A 15,154-nucleotide genomic window follows, 5' to 3' on the forward strand; every position below is an offset into this window, starting at 1 on the left:
AACAGACCGCTGCACTGAAAGGGTGGGCAGCCCTCCCTCCGAGCCCCAGGGCTGCATTCCCGGGCAAGAGAGGCCAGCCAGGGCCCTGGAACCCAGCAGGATTCCGTGTGGGCGAGCGCTCAGCGCTGCCAGCCCCAACCTCCCCCCTCCGAAACGCAGAGGGTGGATCTTCCGCGTGGGAGATTTACAGGGCCGCCCCAAGCAGCCCTCCAGTTGGTGCAGAATCAACTGGAACCAGCGTTTCTCACTAGGTTGATTTTTTGCATCCCAAAGAGTTTCATTTGGAATAGCCAGAATTTGAGGAATTACCATGGAGAGAGTTGAAATAGCTGAACCTGCAGCAAGGCAGGAAGGGATGGGGCCTGGACTGGGCCATCCAACTTTGCAGGTGTCCCACCCTACTACCTCCTTGCTCTGAGACCTTTCTTCCACACCCAGGGGACACGGCAAGGACACTGTGCCATGGGGACCGTTACCTCACCAGTGGCTACAGAGGGGTCATGTGCCTCAGCCTGGCACAGTGTCCTTGGTGAAGGAGGAGCGTACAGACCAGGCCATCTCTGGTTCTGGACAGCATTGCCATGCCTGGAAAGTGGCAGCCTCCTTGTCCCAAGCTCCTTGAATTCAGGTCCTTGACCATGAGCAGTGTGGGCCAGCCAGTCCTGTGGCCACCCTTCCAGTGGTCAGGGATAAGGCTGAGCAAGCCAGCTGGAGCAGAGATGTTCCAGACTGGCGGCTGAGTTTCCTGATTGTTTATAGGACTGAACGATGTTTATTTTAGATCTTCTGTAGATAGAGAGGAAGGCCCCAGGGGGATGTGGGGATCCTGGAAAAGAAGGTAGGAAAACAGACAGAAGTGAAGAGAGGCAGACAGACCCAGAACAGGGAAGGGGGATGAGCCCCGCACCTCATTCGCACTCAAGACCCCCCTGCATGAGCTGCCTCTCCTCCCTCTGCACCCCGGAGGGCCTGGCTGGAGCTTCAGGCAGGCTTCAGTGGTAAGGAGCCCTAGCTGCTCGTCCACGGAGACTCCGCCCACAGCCCCACGACCCCCTGTGCAGGAAGGAAAGGGGGATGGACCCACCGCCAAGGGCTGGGGACAGGGGCAGGCGAACAGCAGTGTGGGGGCAGTTACGGCTGTGTGCTGAGGACATGCTTCAAGGTTCCACCAGCCCACACCTGTGAGGATGGCAGGGTGTGGGGACCACAGTGACAGAGGTGCACTCTAAGGCCTGTGGGACACAGCCAGCTGTGCTTGTCCCCAGCATTCACAGCAGTGTACTGGGGCAGAAGCAGTCAAACAGGAGGAAAAGCCCAAGACCCTGCTTCCATTGTCCACCCTGCACTAGTGGGCACAGAAATCCCAAGAACCATGGTTTACAGGGACAGGTTCTGTGGGAGTCGAGTGAACAGGGCAGACGCGGCTCCCTCTAAGAAAGCTTCCTGAGGTGGCCCAGCCACCACAGCCATCTGGGGACTCCCCCAGTGCTGGCCTCACGGCCCTGGGGACACGAGAGACACCTTGTCATCCAGGACATTTGGGTCAACAGGTCCTGCCAAGCCCCTGCTGCACCTTCTGGGAACTGGGACACAGGACGCCCACCACAGGGGCCTCATGGCTTCAGAAGAGAAGCCCAGGGCCCCATTTCTGGTCAGCTGCAGCTCTTGGGGAGAGAGGTCCACAGAGGCCCTTATTAGATGAGGACTGTGTCCAGCACCGTGGTTATACACCAACCTGACGAAGCACAGCTGCCCACATGGGAATGAGCGCTTCTGGAGAGCACTTCTGGAGCAGGCTGAACGGCTGCCCAGTAAGAGAGGTGCAGCCTCCCCGGTGGGAGGATAGCACTCTTCAGCCTGAGGAGAACAGGGGTGGCGAGGAGTTCTCCTCGTGGCAGGACACCAGTATCTCAGCACTGGCCAAGAGCCCAGAGCCTGGTGCCACGTCTGACCTCCAGGCTGAGGCCACACCCTGGGCAGGTGACCTCTGGGTCAGTTCTTCTTCCGTTACATGGGATGATCAGACTAGTGTGATGGAGATGTGTCCCCATCACCTGAACCTGCCCATCATCTCTGCCCCACACGCCTCTTGTCCAGGAACCTTGCTTGCTGTAGACTGGGGGTCCAGGAGGTGGCAGGAGACCTCTTGTCACCTTGGGGACCATGGCTGTGTTATAGAATGACAATTAATGTGATGGCAGATGCCCATGAGAGCAAGTGTGGAAATGAGTTTGTGCACATGTGAGTGAGATGCTGAGTGTATAAGGGTGTGTGTAAATGCTACATGCTAGTGTGGGTGCATGAATGTTATGGATGTGTGTCCACCCACAAGCACTGTGTGAGAGTGTGTGAGGGTGTGAGAGTATGTGTCCACCTGTGAGCAGTGTGTGTGAACATGTGTGAGCACAGTGTGTGAGGCTGTGTGGACACTTGGTGTGACCAATGTGAGCATGTGTGCGTTTGAGCACAATGACGTGTTGGGTGTGTGTGAACACAGCAAGGGTGCATGTGAACTGTGTTGGGTGTGAACATGGCCAGGACACATGTGAACTCTGCTGGGTGTGAGCATGGCCAGGACACATGTGAACTCTGCTGGGTGTGAACGTGGCGAGGGTGCGTGTGAACTCTGCTGGGTGTAAGAATGAATGGGGGGCGAGGCTCTGAGGAGGGTGGGCATGGTTGTGGGCTCGGCTAACGTGGTGTGGCTCACACGTGGCAGAGCGAGTGTGCGTGGAGGTGCCTGCAGGGGAGGGGAGGCGCGGTGCAGGAGGCCCCAGCAGGTGCACCAGGAGGGAAAGGCACAGGCTGGGCCTTCCAGGGTCCTGTGCTGCCGCTTGTGGGACAGGGGGTTAGAAAGGGCACTAGAAGCCCTGATTCCCCTAGGAAGAAAAGCACCCAGAATATAAATGCACACATTCCCTCCACGCAAGCATGGGGCCTAGAAGATTGGAGCACTGTCCCAGATGTACACTGCGTCAAGCCGATGCATTTTCTGTAGAAAGAAGTTCCAGATTTTTCAAAATGCACCAGTGAGCTTTAGAGATTTCTCACTTCCATACAGATCAAAAAGCACCACAAAGATGCATTTCCTCTGAGGTCTGGAGACCGGGGAGCAGCAGCCTGCAGTGCCCCGTGGTCTCCTGCTAACCACTTTCTGAGGTCACACAAGCCAGGCCACAGGGCTCTGGTAACTGCAGACTCACACCATCCTGCAGAGGAAATGAGCCCTTGCCCCAATCCCTGAGACTCCGGGAAGATGCAACCAAAAATAACTCCTTGGGGGAAAAAGAGCATTAAGTGTATACAATGTGGACCCATGTTCTCTTCCTGATGTGAAACATCTGGAATAAGCTAATCATTTGGTCATTCTTGATAAGTTTCAACTAGAAATGCAAGACATATTCTTGTTAAGTTTCAGCAAAACGTATCAAAAGAAAGTACCAGGGTAAGTCAAAGTCAAGAGATGTTTTTTAAAACAAAACACAACAAAACAAAAAAGTGCTTGCTGAAATCAGATATTTCAAAACTCAATATTTATTCCATTAATAAAGCACAGGTGTGCTCAGGTGTGAAGAGGAGCGTGCATGGGCACTGCCCCCCAGCAGTGAGGATACTAGCCCTTTGCACCTCCACAGGTGCAGACCTTGCCCCACTTGTAATGTTCATGCCCATGAGGACGGTCCAGCTCAGGGGTCAGAGAGAGCAACCAATTTGTTTATAAATAATGAACTTATGAGTAAATTCATAAAGTTACATAACCATGAACTTTCAAATAACACTGACGTGGAGTTGGCCTGCCTGCAATCACCAGGTCTTTGGCTTCCTCCCATGAACCATTGCACGTCACCATGGCCTCCAGCTGCCATCAGTCTTGCAATGTCACCATTGGGAGATACAGCCCGATGGAGTAGAAGGCCTTAGGGCCCAATGCTGCCAGTGCTGGGAACTCAGATGGACGTGGCCACATGCCACTTTCTCAGCATCATGGTCTGCCGCCATCTTGAGATCAGCAGGGAATTAGGACACAGAACCCAGCCACTTTCAGGCCATGTGTGAGGAGGAGGGAGAGGAGGGCAAGAGGTTCTGTCAGGTCCAGGTGGCATGATGACGAGCGCATGGCCAGGGGTGGCTGCTCAGGGGTGGCTGAGTAGGCCAGAAGGAGGAGGCCCTGAGATGGCTGGACAGAGGTGCCAATGCTCACCCAGCCCCAGAGAACCCAACGAATAAACCTCTGCATTCCAAGGTAAGTGGCCAAGGGAGCGTGCTGGAACTCAGCATGGAGGGATGCGGGCCCTGCAGAACAAGAGGCCTGGAAGGCGGCAGAAAGAGGACAATGGGGCGCATGTCAGCTGTGACCCCCGCTCCAGGGAGGTCATTGGAGAGCCCCAGCAAACCCATCACCACAGCCTCAGCAGCCCAGCCACAGGAGAGCTCCATGGTCACCACAGGCCTAGAGCCGAGGCTGGGGCTGGCTGAAGCCTGCAGGGCAGCTTGGCTTCAGAGGAGCTTGCCCAGGGTGCCCCCATGCCATCCTGAGGATGGAGCCCCTGTCAGAATCCACGCGCCCCAGGGCACAGCCTCTTCAGAAAGTGGGAACACTGGTCATGTACACAGAAGAATGAAATGCAAACAAGAAGCCAGCACAAGAAAGGAATCAAACTCACAAGCAAAGCATAGATGCAAATGAAAGAGGGAAAAAGAACCAAGTCTCACCACTGCAGAAAACCACAAGTGTAAACAACGGGGATACGCAATGGAACAAAGAATAGACAGACAACCAGAAAACAACGCAGGAGTCCGTTCTTATCACTGACAGCTTTGACTGTAAACAGATTAAATTACCTAATCAAAAGATGGAGAGTGCTTGAATGCATTAAAAAAAGACCCAACTATACACTGCCTACAAGAAACTCGCTTCACTAGTAAAGACACACAGACTAAAGGGTTGGAAAAGATACTCTAAGCAGATGATCACCAAAAGTAAGCAGGAACAGCTGTGCTCATCTCAGATAAAATAGAATTCAATCAAAAATTTCTTTAAAAAAGGGCTGGCATTGTAGCTCAGTGGTGGAGCACTTGTCTAGCACACATGAGCCACTGGGTTGGATCCTCAGCACCACATAAAAATAAATAAATAAAATAAAGGTATTGTGACCATCTACAACAAAAAAAAAACCCTTTTTTTAAACTGAAAAAAAGAGAAAAGAAAGGCCACTACATGAAGATAAAGGTATCAGTTCAACAAGGAAATAATCATAAACACACATACACCATGCTGAGACACCGACCATATGAAGCAACATGGTGAGATCTAAGTGGAGGAGGCTGCGAGGCCGTCAGGCTGTGTGACTCCTCACTTGCATCAGTGGACAGACCGTCCAGATGGAAAAACGAAAACGGCAGAAATGATATTACAGGCAAGGAACCCAACTCACACCTACAGAGCATTTCGCCCCACAGCTGCAGAGCACATTCTTCCCATCCACGCGTAGAACATTCTCCAGGATAGATCACACGTGAGGCCGCAAAACAAGCCTCAAGTTTTCAAAAAAATCAAAATCATGTTGACTTCTCTGCCACAATAGAATAAGATTAGAACTCACCAAGAGGAATTTTAGAAATTGCATGAATATATTGAAATTAAAAAGCAGGACTTGGAATGACTGATGAATGCACAAAGACACTGAGAGAGAAAGTTTAAAACCTCTTGCAACAGTGGTAGTGGAAACACAACATACCCAAACTCACAGGAGACAGCAAAAGAGCCCACAGGGCAGTCTCTAGCGGTGAGCACTTGCAGAAGAGCCAGAAAGACCTCAGATAACCAACTGACCATCAGTACAAGGATCTAGAAAGAAAAGAACACATCAAACCCTCGACAAACGGTCGACAAACAGCGCAGAGGGGACCCTCAACAGACCCTGGTGGGCTTCCGCAGAACTCCTCGGCTTCGCTTTTGCTCCTGTTGGCTACTTTTGTTTTGAGACAGCGCCACGCTATGAGAACACAAAGCCCCAGCACCTTTCCCAGACAAGCCATGGAAACCTCACAGCCAGGCCAACATCCTGAGCTCCCAGCTCTGGTGGACTCCAGGCCACTCACTGCAGACGGCTCTGCTCCCCGGGAAGGGCAGTGGCACAGTGTGGCCCTGCTCTCTGGCAGAGTCACACTTAGTGACCCCCGGAATGCTGTTTCTCCGCTCCTGGGTTTCCCCTTGGTAATTAACAGAAACTTTATTCAAGACTACAAAAAATCTCCTTTCTCACCCACTTTCACACTAATTTCAGCACCCGTGGCTGCTTTTGCCTGAGTTTTACTGCAGTGGTCAACAGATGACCGGCTCAGATCACCTCTCCTCTCTAGCGTTGCCTCTACTGCCTTTGTCCGTTAGCAGTGTGTTTTGAGGAGAAGTCCAGGTTATTTTACATTTGTTCATCTCTGTCCCAACTTGTTCACTGGGTCGTCAGCCATTGCTACTGTGATTCATCATAATTCTGGAGTCCCCTTGGCGTGGCAGTGGCCCCTTCACAGTGACACAGCTCTGCCACTCTACTGCTGCCTTGTCTTCTAGAGCATGAACTTCTGAGGTTACCTTGTCTTTTTTCCCCTAATCCAGCTTTGGTACGCGCCCCAAAGCCCTTGTTTCTTTTAGTAGTGTGGGGTATTCAGAAAGGAAAATCTGCATGTGTATTAGCTTTTGTTGCTGTGATAAAAGACTGGACAAAAACAACTTAGAAGAGGAAAAGTTTATTTGCAGCTCATGGTTTCACAGGTTCAGTCCATGGTCAGCCACCTCCATAGCAGAATACCATGGTGGAAGGGTATGGTGAAGGAAAGCAGCTCAGGACATGGCAGCCAGGAAGCCGAGAGAGAAAGAGAGAGAGAGTGAGAGACAGAGAGATGTGCCAGGGATAAAATATAGACCCCACAGGCATGCCCCTGGGACCTACTTCCTCCAGCCACACCCTACCTGCCTTTAGTTATGACCCAGTTAATCCATTCAAGTGGATTAATCCACTGATTAGGTTATGGCCCACAGAGATGGGCTATTTCATCTCTGAATATTCCTGCATTACCTCTCACATGAGCTTTTAGGGGACACTTCATATCCAAGTCAGAACAGGATGTTAGGTGTGCTCACTGCTCTTGGGGTGTCACTGCCCCCAGGTCCTTCAGGGGGCAGATGTGGATCAAACACCCTTTACATATGTATGCATGTCTCCATCTTTCTTTATACACTGGAAGAATCCTGAGTTCACACCAATACCTCCAATTCCAGTTCAACACCACAGATTCAGTATAGAGTGGAATTATTTTTCCTCCTATATTGTGTGGCAATTTCTCTGGGGAGACAACGACTGACTCACTTTCTTTAATGGTGTCATGATTATTCAGGTTTTCTATTCTTCTTGAGTTAGTTTTAAGAAGCTTTGTTTCCTAGGAACTCACTCATTTGCTTTCAGACTTCAAACTTACTAGCATTCGTTTGTTCCTAACAGCCTGAAGTTATCTCGTAACTCTGTAGCATGTATGCATATTCCTAATATTGCCTCTACGTTCCTTGATATCGTCCTGTGAACGTGGGTACCTTATCTTTCTAGTACTGGTCACCCTTCTTTCCTTGATCAATCTCCCATCTTTTTGATGTTTTGATATCCATCAACACATTACCTTATACTATGTCCTTTCTCTGGCTCTATTTCTGTTGCTCATACTGCTCCTGATCACGACTACTGAAGCTGAGTGTGGTGGCACAAGTCTGTAATCCCAGTGGCTCCAAAGGCTGAGGCAGGAGGATGGCAAGTTGGAGGCCAGTCTCAGAAATTTAGTGAGACTCTGTATTGAAATGAAAAATAAAAAAGGGCTGGGGATGTAGCTCAGTGAGTAGAGCACCCCTGGTTCATGACCCAGTATGAGAATAAAAAGACTACTTAATTAAATGGTTGACTCATTAATTTTTAGCCTTTCTTCTTTTATATGTAAACACTTAAGGTTATTTATTTATAAGTATTGCTTTGTCTACATCCTGTATATTTTGGTTTGTAAATATATTTCTAAGTTCCATCATGTTTTCTTCTGTGGTCTAAGAGTTATTCGCAAGTGTGTTTATTTATTTAAAAAGGGTTTTCAAGTTATCTTTTTATCACTTATTTCAAGTTTATTTACATTTGCGGTCCCATCATAAATTCCTTATGATTGTGACTTTTTTTTTTTGGCACCAGGGATTGAACTTAGGGCCCTTAACCACTGAGCCACATTCCCAGCCCTTTTAAGTCTATATTTTGAGACAGAGTTTCACTAAGTTGCTTAGGGCCTGGCTAAGTAGCTGAGGCTGGCCTTGAACTTGCAATCCTCCTGCCTCAGCCTCCCAAGCCACTGGGATTACAGGGGTATGCCACCATGCCGTTTGATTTTTGAAATTTATTGAGACTTGTTTTATTGACCAGAATGGTTTCAATGCATTTAGAAAGCCCATGTAGGCTTGAAAAGACATGGATTCTATAGTTTCTGTTTTGGGGTATAGCACTTTATGTACAGCCATATGTGTTTTGCATTTTTCAAATCATCTATAATTTTTATTCTTTATTTGTTCTGCTGAATCTGAGTTATTTGAAATCTTTCTAATATGAATTTATGTGTTCCTTTTTATAGTTCTGTCAACATTTGCTTGATATATTTTGAGATATTAGAAGCACACCAATTTAAAGTTTTTTTCCACTTGGTGAGATGAATTGCTTAATAATTATGTCAAAAATCTCTCCCTCCCTCCCTGTCTAGCTGTATTTCCAATAAAGATTTTTACACCAAAATAGATGTTTTGACAGAAACGTAGACTCGTCAGACTTTTGCAGAATCCTTCCTGTCCTTCACTTCTGCCTTCCTGGGCCCTGAAGTATTGGATATGCTCTCTGCGAATAGCGTGTGTGATCTACTCCAATGATCTCTACCTTTTAAGTGGCAGGTTTAGTCCATTCATGTTTATTGTGTTGCTTCCTATCTTTGCCACCCCTGTAGAGTTTTTTCCCTACTTTCTGGTCTTTTTCTTTGGATTATATTTTCTCGTTCTCCTTTTTTTCCCTGTTAGTTTGAGAGTTAAAGCCCGTTTCTATATTGAAGTTAGAGAACAGCTTCCAGGGTCATACCAGGACCTGAGAGCGCTCTGACCTGAGTCACCATCCTCAAACGCACTTTCACGGCCCTGCCTTATTCCTGTTCTGTGCTCACTACGTGTCGTGCAGTGAAGTTCAGGTGGCTTCACCCGAGGAACCACCTTGCCGCTCCTCGTCGCTTCTCATATCACAAATCCTCGCCTGGAACTCCCGTCCTCCTGATACGCCCTGATACTCCTCCTGAGCTCTCCCTGTGTTATCAGCGTCCCTTCGTTTTTAGTCTCTGAGCATTCCTTAATTTCTTGCCAACTCATCATCAATTCTGGAAGGGTTGGCATGCTTTATCTTGCATTTTTGGCTGCTATCAGCAGAATTTTGAATTGGCTGCTTGATGGAAGTAGAAGAGATGAGACTCTGAATCCCAGGGGCAGGCACGTTGAAGTGCACTTGCATGAAGAGGAAGGAGCTCTTTCAGCATGAGTCTCAGCAGAGGCCCCAAGACAACAGGTGCCACTGTGCCCATGTCCCAAAGAAAGCTGGACAGAGGCGGCACTGGGGAAGGAAGTCCAGAGTGAACAGGAGGGTGTCCTCAGAAGGGCTGTGAGTCCCTCCCCTTCCTGCACCATGCGAGCAGGGGCTTCTTCCCTCAGACCCAGCAAGAGGCCTTGGGAGGACCCTTGGCGGCTCTCTCCTGGCCACGTCCCTCTGACTCTAATCCAGGGGTAACATCCCTAGAGCTCTCCAGGGACAGCAGGCTGCAGTGGGGAACTGGCGCCCTGGCAGCTGGAAGGGGCAAACCCATGGGCCTGGTGGGCCACACTGCCTGCACCCCAAGCTGGGGGTTCAAATTCTGCCTGAGGTGCCTGGAGACAACAGCAGGGCCAGCCTAAAGAGGGAGGTGCCGGGGACCAGCTGCGGGGCCGTTGTCCACACTGGGCTGTGCAAGGCGATCAGAGCATGGCGGTCTCCCCTGAGCCCGGGACACCCGAGAGCTCCCTGGGTCCAGCCCACAGCTGTGCCAGCCTCGTGGGAAGTTCCTGGCCTGCTTCCTCTCCTGCTGCTCCCACCCAGGAAACAAGCTGCCTGTGCAGAGGACCAGGGAGAAGCAGCCCACCTGGCTCACAGCCTCAGGCAAGGCCACCCGAGAGAGCTCAACTGTCAGTGTGTCACGAGACTTACCCTGATGACCAGTAAGCCTGCTGGGGCCACCTGACAGGAGATGCTGAGCTAGTGGGGGGACAGCAATGCCCAGAGCTGTCCTTGACACAGGGCATGGCAAAGCAGCCCTGCCAGGACAGGGCCAGGGAAGCCCAGACTTGAGGCCAGCTCCTCCCTGGGTCCTGGGAAGACCCAGCTTCTCAGGGGGGAAGGAACAAGTCCCTTTCTTCATGGCCAGGCTTACCTCCTGGAAGTGGCTGAGAGAGGTAGGAAAAGCAAAATCAGCCCACGAGAAAACCAAGAGTGACCTTGCCCTTCAACGAGGGTGACTAGACGCAGTCCACTCACCCCAGGAGCTCCCCACAGCTCACCTGGCTCCAGCACCCACACTCAGCCTAGGCCCAACCCTGAACATCAGCTAGTCAGACGGGGCGAGGCCGAGGGGCTCCTGCCACCGCTCCCCTGAGCGTGGAGCCCTGAGCAGGGGATCATGGGCTTCCGAGTGTCGCCGCCCACGGCAACAATCCCGCGGATATTTGTTACCGCCTGCAGCAACAGTTGCGCAGGTATTTATCGGAAGTGGACTGAAAATAAACTACTTCTATTCCTGTGCTGCTTCCTTGCTTGTTTGCTTATTCTCTAGCCCATAGAGGAAAAGAGGCTTGCTTGATTTTAGAGGAAGAGAAGCTTTGAGAGAAAGATAGGCTTTACTTATAGAAAGAGAGACTTTGCTTTTAGAGGAAGTTTTAGAGAAAGACAGGCTCCTACGCTTACCAGAGATCTATTTCTCCTGAGAGTTCTGCTGCTTCTTAGAGGTGCGTCCTGCCTCCTGTGAACTAGGTGCTATCTATCTGAGGTGCTTCTTAGTGGTGCGTCCCGCGTACTGCGATCTGTGATCTACGACCTAGAGGTGTGTTCTCAGTCCTCCGCTCTACGATCTGCCTTCTGCCGCTGCCTGCTGCTTACTGCTTGCTGCTTCTTCTTTCTGCTTCTTTTTACTGCTACTTCTTCTCTCTACTAGCTGCTGCTTTTTGCCTTCTGCCTACCGCCCGCTTATATTCCCTCCAGGAGGCGGAGGGAGGGGCCACGCCAGTTGAGATCAGGCGAGGAGCCAGCTGCCCCTTCCTTCTAGGGAGCGATGCGCCCATTCCGAGTCCTCACCAACATCGGGGCTAATGCTCCGCCTGAACGCGAGGGTGTGAGACGGGAGGTGCTCCAGGACTGCCTCCAGCACACGTGGGTCCTCGGGCAGCTGCTGGGCAATGCAGGCCACCCCGACTCCTGCAGGCTGCTACAGCAGCACCCACTCTCCGCTGCCCAGATCCGAGACTGCTCAGGCTGCTCGTGACAGAACGCCACGGCCCAGACCCAGGGCGCCCCTTCTCACTGCTGGGCCTGGAGGGCAGTGCAGGCGCCCCGACCCGGCTTCTAAGGCACCGGCCGCCTTCAGTGTGGCATCTGCCTTCCGCTGCCCTGCCGCCCTTCTCAGCGCAGGCCTGGTGTGTGGGCCTCTTCTGTCTCCTCTCATAGGGTGGAAACCCCCCTTAGGGCCTCATTTGACTGACAGCTTCCTTAGACCTCATCTCCAAATGCCACCAGGCACTCCAGAACGGACTGGGAGTCACAGCATGCAATCCCCGAGACAAGTCAGGAGAAGGCAAATGCTGCAGGGGGATCAGTCTCACTGCGCTGCTTGGGCTGGCCTGGGACTCCTGGGCTCAAGCGATCCTCCTGCCTCAGCCTCCCATGGAGCTGGGAAGCACCACTGCACTCGGCCGAGAAGGACAATCCCATCTCCAAAGCTAAAAATCGCATGCTTAGCTTAATAACTGCACCCTTCACGACAGGGCTTGAGGACTCATGCTGGTCTCAAGCACTGGAAGTGGACAGGGCAGGGGCTCCAGGAGGGGCCCAGGCATGCGTGCTGAAGGCTAAATGCAGAACCCAGAAGCAGCAGCCCCGAGGCAGGGAGAAGGAGGGCCAGTCACAGTGGTCTCCAGGTCCTCCTGGGGTCCCGGCTGGGCCTCCCCTTCCCTTCTGCTTGATGTTCTGAGTGCATCTCTCTGGCCCTTCTCTCCACAGAATAACCTGCGTGTTTGATCAATGCTCCTGAGTCCTCATGAGTCATCAAGAGGACGCTGTCCATGTGCCAGGCCTGGGTGGACTGTGGGTCCTTCATCGGCAGCACCTGAGGCCCTGCGTTGCAGACCACATTTCAGGCCCTGTCTGCTGCTGACAGGGAGTCCCTGGGAGGGCAGGCGCCTTCCAATGGGCCCTGTGGGTCCTTCTGCTCTGTCAGCATGACCTGGCCAACAGCTGGGCTTCAGCAAGGGCTGAGGCCTCTCAGACCTCCTGGTCAGTGTCCAGGGCCACAGGTCCCACATCGCTCAGGCTTGGAAAGGCCCAGCTCTGCTCCCTGCCCCAGGACAGGATGTGACCGCCTCTTCCACATCACCTCCCCCATGGTCTCTTCACCCTGAAATTCCCTTCTGTGGACGATGAAATGTACAAGGTGGAAAATCCCAGCCCTGACCGTCGCCCACAGAGGCGGCAGGAGGGAGGGTTGTGTAACTTGAAAGTGCTGCCCCTGCGCTACACAGAAGCCAAGTAAATAAAAATAAAATAGCCCACAGCCTCTAACCACACATCCTGACAGACCTCCGGCTGTCTTCACCCTCTGAGGTGGAGACTTTCCGGTTCATGTCCTTCCCAAAGGTGACTTTTTATGAAGTTTTAATGAAAGTTGCTTGTCCATTTCGGAGTCAGGAAGCACAGACTAAGATCCACTTTCTGTAGCTTGACTCTCTTCTAAGCACTCAGTGCACATGAATCCAGGAAGGTCTGAGGGCTCACAGTGCACAAACCTGTAGGCGCACAGCCCCGGGGTTCAGGACCCTTGGTGGAGAGAGCGTGGCAGAGGCAAGGGGCGTCTCGAGAGCTATGGATCAGAGCGGCAGGGCTCCCTCTGCGCCTGCACGGCACAGGCACGCGACCCAGCAGCCTGCTCTTCACCACGAGCTCAGGAGCTGGGCGTCGGTCGGGAACTCACTACGTTTGTTGGTCCAGAGTGGGGGTTCAGAGGCACAGGACCCCTGAACCGGCCAGAAGCAGCAGAACTGGGGCTCTTCTGTCCCATCCAGTGAGGAAGCAGCCAGGCCTGCAGTCTGGGCCCCAGTCTGACCCAGAGGTTGGGTCTGTGTGTCAGTGCCAGGAAAGTCAAGTGACCACACCTTGAGCCACCCAGACACGGCGCCTGTCCCCTGCTGCCCTTGAGGCTTACTAACGTCCCCAAGGCAGCTGGGATCTACTCAGCCCACGTGGCTCCTTTATTTTCATATATACGTTTTTTTGCACTTCTGTGGAAGGAACTCAGGGGTGCTCTACCATTGAGCTACACCCCCAGTCCTTTTTATTTTATTTTGAGACACAGTCTCCCTAAATTTCCTAGGCTGGCCTTGAACTTGTGATGTTCCTGCCTTGGCCTCCCAAGTCTCTGGGATCACAGGTGTGCACCACACCTGGCTTGCGTGGTTCATTGATAAAAAGGATGCTCCACAGACCGCAGATCTGGAGGGCAGACTTGCCTCCTGCTCTCCACAGGTGGGCAAGGATGGACGATGCACCCACTCTCCTGCACTCCCTGACCCTCCTGGAGAAGACATGCAACGAGTTGGCACCGAGAGGTGGCGGATGGGAGCCACCTGGCCTGGGTGGAGAGGACGTAAAGCCAGTGCACTTCCACAAGAAACTGGAAACCCCCAGGGAGGAGCCACATGTGCTGTCACCTCTCCACTCAGGACAAGCTCTGCTGTCACCGTGGGACTCAGATTCCATGAGGGACTCTGCTAGTGTGCAGAGGATCAGGCAAAGGCACGCGGAAGACCAGGGCGGACAGCGCCCCAGATGTCAGTGCCGAGCCTCCTGTTCCCTGCCCCAGGGGCATCTAGGTGCACCGAGGTTGGGGGTTCCAACAGGTGGAGACAGGCCCCCTTCCGCTTTAGGACACATAGGGGCCCCGAGAGCCTGGCAGCCCTCCCACAAGGCGGAGCAGCGGGGCCCTGCCTGCAGCACCCACGGCTGCACCCGCCCTGTTGAATCCAAACCTGTAGGCACACGGCCCAGGAGCTGACAGAGCCCCTCCCAACCCTCCCGCAGTAAAGCCCCCGTCCTCAAGTGCAGGTCTCTTTGAGCCCATCTGAGCCCACGGTACCAGGACCACCCAGAGCTGCAAGTCTAAGGAGGCAAGAAGGCAGGACAGGGCCACTGCCTACGTCACCCAGGGCCAGGACAGGACCCAGGCCACTGCCTGAGTTACATGCTAATAAGAAATTAGGTGCAGCTCTGAGTATGGCTGGGACAGAAAGTGGAAGGCTGGTGGACAGAGGTGGACAGAACAAAGGCCCAAAAAGCTGGGAAGGGGCCACCCAGGGTATCAGCAGAAGCCAGTGTAGCTGGGGGTGGGCAGAAACCATTGACCCTGTGCAAGAGCTGGGCTCCCAACAGATAAGGAGCAGCTCCTGCTGGGGAGGGGCCTGACCTGCAGTGTAGACGGGGGTATGCACCCAGCAGCTGCAGCATCCACCGTGCCCGGGGTGGGAGCCTGACCTGCAGTGTAGATGGGGATATGCACCCAGCAGCTGCAGCACCCACCGTGCCCGGGGTGGGGCCTGGCCTGCAGTGTAGATGGGGGTATGCACTCCAGCAGCTGCAGCACCCACAGTGCCCAGGGTGGGGCCTGGCCTGCAGTGTAGACGGGGGTATGCACCCAGCAGCTGCAGCACCCACCGTGCCCGGGGTGGAGGCCTGACCTGCAGTGTAGATGGGGGTATGCACCCAGCAGCTGCAGCACCCACAGTGCCCAGGGTGGGGCCTGGCCTGCAGTGTAG

At 52.9% G+C, this 15,154-nt stretch overlaps 1 protein-coding gene across 2 annotated transcripts in view; it reads right to left on the reverse strand.

The window, feature by feature from the left end:
- Window positions 1-15,154, reverse strand: part of AHRR (aryl hydrocarbon receptor repressor) — an 83,145-nt gene that overhangs the window by 46,952 nt on the left and 21,039 nt on the right. The window lies entirely within an intron of this gene.

This window comes from Sciurus vulgaris (assembly GCF_902686455.1).
Source record: "Sciurus vulgaris genome assembly, chromosome: 6".
In the NCBI taxonomy this organism is placed as follows: Eukaryota; Metazoa; Chordata; class Mammalia; order Rodentia; family Sciuridae; genus Sciurus; species Sciurus vulgaris.